This window comes from Spinacia oleracea, chromosome 2 (genome assembly GCF_020520425.1).
Source record: "Spinacia oleracea cultivar Varoflay chromosome 2, BTI_SOV_V1, whole genome shotgun sequence".
In the NCBI taxonomy this organism is placed as follows: domain Eukaryota; kingdom Viridiplantae; phylum Streptophyta; class Magnoliopsida; order Caryophyllales; family Amaranthaceae; genus Spinacia; species Spinacia oleracea.
The window spans coordinates 96,658,663-96,666,137 of record NC_079488.1 but is presented as its reverse complement, the minus strand read 5'-3'; the positions used below and the strand labels follow the sequence as shown (position 1 = coordinate 96,666,137).

Below are 7,475 nucleotides of genomic sequence, written 5' to 3'. Positions count from 1 at the left end.
AGATGCATACTCTTTGTTGCGTGCCTTCCCTAGCTGCGCCCGAACCGAACAAGAACAAGTCTTTAGGACTCCAAGTGTCGTCCCTCCGTAGATAGTCCACAGCACGTCCGGATCCGCCTTAAGATTGACCAACTAGAATCGCCCTTAAGGTACTAATAATTTTCGGCACTTTTAGGCAAGGAATGTGACTGAATTTTTCTCTCAAAAACTCACTTTGAATACTTGTTATAAATTGTGAACCCAGGCCACATATTTATAGGGGTATGGAAAGAGAATTGGAATCCTATTAGGATACGAATTAATTAAATTAGAATCCTAATGAAACTCTTATTTAATTAATTTATCAAATAGGATTAGGAATTTAATTATTAAACGAATCCTGTACGTTTTAGGTTTCGTATGTGAACACAAACACCCACGCACGCACAGCAGCCCACGAGGGGCGCCATGCGCGCGCGCGCCCAGCCCGAGCATCGCAGCCCACGACTGCCGCAGCCTTGGGCGCGCGCTGGGCCTGCCTTGCGGTGGGCCTGGCGCAGCCTTGGGCTGGCGTGTTGTGGCGCGCGTTTCCCTTGCTGGACGTGGGCCTGGCTTCGTGCTGGGCCTTCGTCTAGCAAGCTCGTCCGATGCTAATTCGTACGACGCGCTTCCGATTAATTTTCCGATTCCGGAATTCATTTCCGATACGAACAATATTTAACATTTCCGATTCCGGAATTAATTTCCGTTTCGAACAAATATTTAATATTTCCGTTTCCGGAATTATTTTCCGATTCCGATAATATTTCCGATTCAGACAATATTTCCGTTTCCGGCAATATTTTCGATTCCGGCAATATTTCTATTTCCGATAATATTTCCCGATACGTACCATGTTTCCGTTTCCGGCAACATGTACGACTTGGATAATATTTATATTTCCGATACGATCCATATTTCCGTTTCCGGCAATATCATCGTTTCCGGAGTATTCTTTTCTTGCCTGTGACGATCTCAGCTCCCACTGAAACCAAGATCTGTCGATTTCGAATATCCATAGATGGAGTATTTAATGCCATTAAATACTTGATCCGTTTACGTACTATTTGTGTGACCCTACGGGTTCAGTCAAGAGTAAGTTGTGGATTAATATCATTAATTCCACTTGAACTGAAGCGGCCTCTAGCTAGGCATTCAGCTCACTTGATCTCACTGAATTATTAACTTGTTAATTAATACTGAACCGCATTTATTAGACTTAACATTGAATGCATACTTGGACCAAGGGCATTATTTCATTCACTTACCTAGGTAAGAATAGAGTCAATATGAGAGTGATGGATAACTCAGTTGGTTAGAGCTTTCATCCTGATTCCAGATGATCCTGGGATCGATTCTCAACCCCGCCCTTGTGGCTCATTCACACCCAAAAGAATAGAGTCAATATTCCTATTCCTACCAGAATCCGGGTATGCAATACGCAATGAATATTTGCATGGAAGTGCATGATCTACCAGAATTAGAAATAAAGAAATCCAAAGAAAAGTCAAATATTCATCCCAGGACAAAAGTCAAACTTTATCTCTTTCCTTATCACAAACACTCACACCAGTCACTCACAGTGACACATGTTGCATATGATTCTTTCTGCATTAAATGCATGAACAACATGCTAATTTTGGGGGCTGCCAGTTTGGCAAAGGTGGTGCCTAAATACGGAGTAATATAAATGGCAACCTGTGACACTAAATTTAATTCCACCACCGTCGTAAACTCTGCTTCAGCTGAGTTTGACCCTCTTCCTTATACACCGCTTTTAATGGCGGAGCAACCGCAACAATACCAACAAGACACTGTCCCCGGCGCCGTAAGATCCAAGCATGGACGGTGGATATCCGCTTCTTTTATCATTTGTAAGTTGAATTAACTTACTAGTTTTATTCAGAACAATCACCCAATTTTATTGTCATTTTTATCCGAAATTAATTAAATTTTATTTTCAAAGGGGTGGAGATAGCAGAGAGAATTGCATATTATGGAATATCAGGGAACTTGATAAGTTATTTAACGGGGAAGTTGGGGCAGTCAACAGCAATGGCCGCTTCGAATATCAATGCTTGGAGTGGGGTGGCTTGTTTACTTCCTATCTTGGGAGCTGTTATTGCTGACTCTTTTCTAGGAAAGTATTACACCATTATTGCTTCTTCCCTCATTTACATCTTGGTTAGTATCACTTAATTTCACTCCACTTTCTCTCTTATGTTAGATACTTTTTGTTGGGTGCAAAAAATAAGTTGCAAAGACAGTGATTTAGACGAGATTCGATCTTATATCTTGGCACTATCCCCAAGTTTTTAGCCAACTAAATGAGTTGATGTCCACTGTGTTATTGAACTTTTTGCGGGTATATGTGAAACAAAACAAAAATTTTAGGAATTTGTGGATTGTGTTTGTTTGGTTGTTCAAAATTTCAAATGTAGGGGGGAAATAGGAATTGATGTTGGTGGATTTGAGAAACAGGAATGTAAAGTGATTGCATTTGCAACTCTTCATCAGAAGTTGAATTTATTGATGTATGATTGATTATTGATGAGAAATTGAAATGGTAAAATATTGAATCACATCATATCATTCACATGAATCTCATCTGTTAGACTACTCTATGTTAAGGAATAATCCGTAGTGATTAGTGACTTGCAAAACCATTGACTTATATATCTAGATTTTGAACTAAATTATCCGCAATTTAGAAGGTGGACCATGGTGCACATAGAGCATGGTGCACCTTAAGAAAACTAGTATATAATTGAAAGAACATCTGATTACGAGACAAGAACGTGAGTATTTTTTTTTTAAGTTTTTAATAAATAGTAAAATAATATATTATTTTTATAACAAAAAAGTGAAATATTATATCGCATGTTCTTTTGCCGTAGTGTCATGTTCTTTTGCTTATGCACATATGTTCTTTTGGTGCACCATGCTCTATGTGCACCACGGTCCACAGTCCACGGACTGCATTTGTATCTCCCTGCCAATGATATCCATACATGGAAAAGGACACTTTGTTGACAGCGTTTAAGGCAACACCACAAGGTATTACCAGTATACCACTACAACTATGGAGTTCTTCAAATATACCTAGTTTGTTGCAGACTTGCAGTGTTTCTGCCTTAGGAGTGTCAGGTGAAGGCATTTACCTGTTTGAGAAAAGTGGAGTGTGTTTATGTGGAAGTGAAACCAGGTTGCTGGTGCTATTCTCAGTTCTGCAAAATTCATTCTTCTTATCCAAGATATAATCACTTTTTGTGTGTGTGTGTGTGTGTGTCATGGAGTGCGTTTATGTGGAAGTGGAACCTGGTTGCTGGTACTATTCCCAGTTCTGTAAAATCCATTCTTCTTATTCCAAGATGTAATCAGTACTTAATATTTTTAATTTTTTTTTGTGATGGAGTGCTTTATTTTGGAAGTGGAACTTGGTTGCTGGCGCTATTCTCAGTTCTGTAAAAATCATTCTTCTTATTCCAAGATGTAATCACATTTTTTTTTTTTTGGTGATGGAGTGCGTGAATTGGTATAAATGCGCTAGGAAATCAGGTTTTGATCACTTAGTATGCTACAATATTAATTTCCTATTCAATATTCATCTCATCTGGACGGCTTACCAGGGGCTGGGCTTAATGACTTTATCAGCAATGCTGCCATCTCTTAGTTGTGTCAACCAAAAAACAAGCAACAAGAGTACTCCTGGATGTTCCCCTCATTTGCAGGTAATAGTGTTCTTTGTTTCCCTCTATCTAGTGGCTGTTGGGCAAGGTGGGCATAAGCCTTGCGTTCAGGCTTTTGGTGCTGATCAGTTTGATGGAAAAGATCCCACAGAGAGCAAAGCCAAAAGCTCTTTCTTTAACTGGTGGTATTTTGGTCTTTGTATGGGTGCGTTGCTAGGTATCGCAGTCTTGAGCTATGTTCAGGACAACCTTAGTTGGGGCCTTGGGTTTGGAATACCTTGCATTATCATGTTTATTGCTTTGGTCATATTTTGGGTCGGGACTATGACATATCGCTACACTATCAAAAGTGAAGGTGAAAGTCCATTCAAGAGGGTTGGAAGAGTATTTGCTGCAGCAGCAAGGAACAGGAACGCTACACTTCCTGTGGTTGGTGAAAGAGAAGAGGCTGATAATGAAGAAATAGATTTCTGTGATGGATCTCAACAGTACAGATTTCTGAACAAAGCTTTAATTGTAAAGGGAGGTGTAAGAGCTTGCAGCAAGAGTGAGGTTGAAGAAGCAAAGGCAGTACTTAGATTGTTTCCTGTATGGGCAACAACATTGGTCTTTGCAATTGTCTTTGCACAACCTGCAACTTTCTTCACCAAACAAGGCATAACATTGGATAGATCAATCACGTCTAATTTTGCTATACCAGCTGCCGCATTGCAGTCTTTTACTGGCATTTGCATTATTGTGTTTCTCCCGATATATGACCGTGTTCTTGTGCCAATGGCCAGAAAGTTAACATGAAAGCCTGCTGGGATATCAATGCTTCAAAGAATTGGAATGGTCCCAATGAGTATTTGGTGGCTTCTTCCACAATATGCCTTGTTTGGAATTTCAGAGGCGTTTACTATGGTTGGTCTGCAAGAGTTTTTCTATGACCAGGTCCCTGACGAATTGCGTAGTGTGGGGTTATCGCTGTATCTGAGTATATTTGGCATAGGAGGCCTTTTAAGTAGCTTTCTTGTTTCGTTGATCAACAAAGCAACCAGCAGAGGCAGGGAAGAGAGTTGGTTTTCGGACAACTTGAATCGTGCACACCTTGATTACTTCTATTGGCTGCTTGCTGGTCTTAGTGCCATAGGATTAGCCCTTTTCGTGTATTTTGCAAAGTCATACATTTACAACAAAAACAAAGCTCGTCTATGATAATATTGATGAACCTTTTCCCTTTTGTTAGCTTCATTTCCTAATGGCAAAGTAATTTCCTATTAAAGCTCATATTTGGCAGCTACTTTTGGTTGAATAGTTCAAGTGATACTATATTTAGTAAAAGTTAAATCTAACTCGTTTGAGAGTGAATTATTACAGTGGAGTTTTTGTACACTCTGATCTCCCTATGTTGCGGATGGCCATATGGAAGTTGTGCATGAGAAATGACTACCTAATTTTAACGTCAATTTTTTTTTGTCAAGTTCACAAGAAAGAGCATTTTCTACATTTTTTTTTAATTTTTACAGACAGAGACGACACTCACTTCTCATGGAAGATCAAGAACACGACACCGTAAGTGGCACAATCGACTACAAGGGTCGTCCGGCTGTCCGGTCCAAGTATGGACGGTGGACATCATCTTCTTTCCTCATATGTAAGTTGATTTTATGTCTATAACTGCTAAAGTAGTACTTCGTTTTGGTTTTCGGAAGAACAATATCAACTGGTATATATTTTTGTCTCAAAAAGGTGTTGAGGTGGCGGAGAGCATTGTATTTTATGGGATATCGGGAAACTTGATAAGTTTTTTGACGGAGAACTTGGGGCAGTCGACGGCAGCGGCAGCTGCTAATATCAATGCTTGGAAAGGGGTGGGTTGTATGCTTCCCATCTTAGGGGCTGCTATTGCTGATACTTATGTGGGCAAGTATTACACCATTGTTGCTTCTTCTGTAATTTATATCTTGGTTAGTATCACTTAATTAGCTTCTACACTCATTACCATAATCTTTACATTTTTTTTTGTTCATTTGCATATATATGGGATAATATGGTAATTATATTTACTATTGTTGGCTTACCAGGGGTTAGGCTTGCTAACTATATCAGCAGCGTTACCTTGGCTTACCAATAAGGGGAGTTTGCAGAAAGTAGTATTCTTTGTTGCCCTTTATCTGGCAGATGTTGGTAGAGGCGGTCACAGGCCTTGTATACAGGCTTTTGGTGCTGATCAGTTTGATGGAAATCACCCTATGGAATGCAAAGCCAAAAGTTCTTTCTTTAACTGGTGGAGTTTTGGTATTTCTGTAGGTGCTTTGTTAGGTCTTGGATTGTTAAGCTATGTTCAGGATAATATCAGCTGGGGTCTCGGATTTGGAATTCCATGCGGTGTCATGGTAACTGCCTTGATCATATTCTTGCTCGGTAGTATGTCTTATCGCTACACTCTGAAAGTTGAAGGAGAAAGTCCATTCAGGAGTATTGGAAGAGTGTTTGTCAGAGCAGCTAGGAATTGGAATGCTACACTTCCTGTTCCTGTTGCTGGTGATGAAGAAGAAGCACGAGAACCCCAACCTCAACCTCGACAGTTGAGGTTCCTCGATAAAGCTTTAATTGGAGCACCTAACGAGGAAGGGAATGGCGGAAAAGCTTGCAGTGAGAGTGAGGTTGAAGAGGCAAAGGCAATACTTAGGTTGTTTCCCATATGGGCAATAACTTTCATCTTTGCAATTGTCTACGCCCAACACGGGACTTTGGTTATCAAACAAGGTGTTACATTAGATAGAAAAATAGGGTCCAAGTTTACAATACCAGCAGCATCCTTACAATGTGTTATGGACATCACTATTCTTATATTAGTCCCTATTTATGATTATATGATTGTGCCAGCCGCCAGAAAATTGACCGGAAAGCCTGCTGGAATAACAATGCTTCAGAGAGTTGGAATTGGGTTGTTCTTATCAATTATTACGATGGTAGTTAGCGCTGTGATAGAGAATAAAAGACTTAAGACTGCATCGCGACATGGGATGATCGACTCCCCTGATGCAACAGTGCCAATGAGTTTCTGGTGGCTGGTTCCACAGTATGTGTTATTCGGAATGACAGATTTTTGTACTATGACTGGCCTGCAAGAATTTTTCTATGATCAAGTTCCGAATGAAATCAGTAGTGTTGGATTGGCACTATATGCAAGTATACATGGATTAGGAGACTTTTTAAGCAGCTTTCTTATATCATTCATCAATAAAGCAACAAGAAGAAGGGGAAATAGTTGGATTTCAGATAACTTAAATCGCTCACACTTAGATTACTTTTATTGGCTGCTTGCTGGTCTTAGTTGCATAGAATTGCTTCTTTTTATATATTTTGCAAAATCATACAAATATAACAAAGACAAGGCTCGGTGTTAGAACGCTTTTGATTCCATGTAATTGTATAGTATTGTAAGAGCAAAATGTGAATGCAAGATATTGGTGATTTAGTTTAGTTTTATACAAGTCTGTCGTATATTTGGTATATTGTTATGAAAGTAGGGAGAAAGATTGAGGGGAAACTAAACGATAAGGAAAGCAATCTAATCGGTAAACTAAATAATAATTATACGAAGTAATAAAATTAAATAAAATAAGGAAAACAATTTTTTTTTTTAAAAAGGAAAATTAATTCATTATAAGAGTCATACAACACGTACAAGAGAAATATAGATCTAACAAATACATGACAAATTGAATCAAATAAGGTATCCTTCATCAAAACTACGGTCGTTTAATAAATCTTGCACTG

General features: G+C 39.1%; 1 pseudogene; it reads left to right on the top strand.

Annotated features, from left to right (window-relative positions):
* Nucleotides 1-1,545: 1,545 nt before the first annotated feature.
* On the top strand, nt 1,546-7,201 carry LOC110787604 (uncharacterized; annotated as a pseudogene).
* The last annotated feature ends 274 nt before the right edge of the window (nt 7,202-7,475 follow it).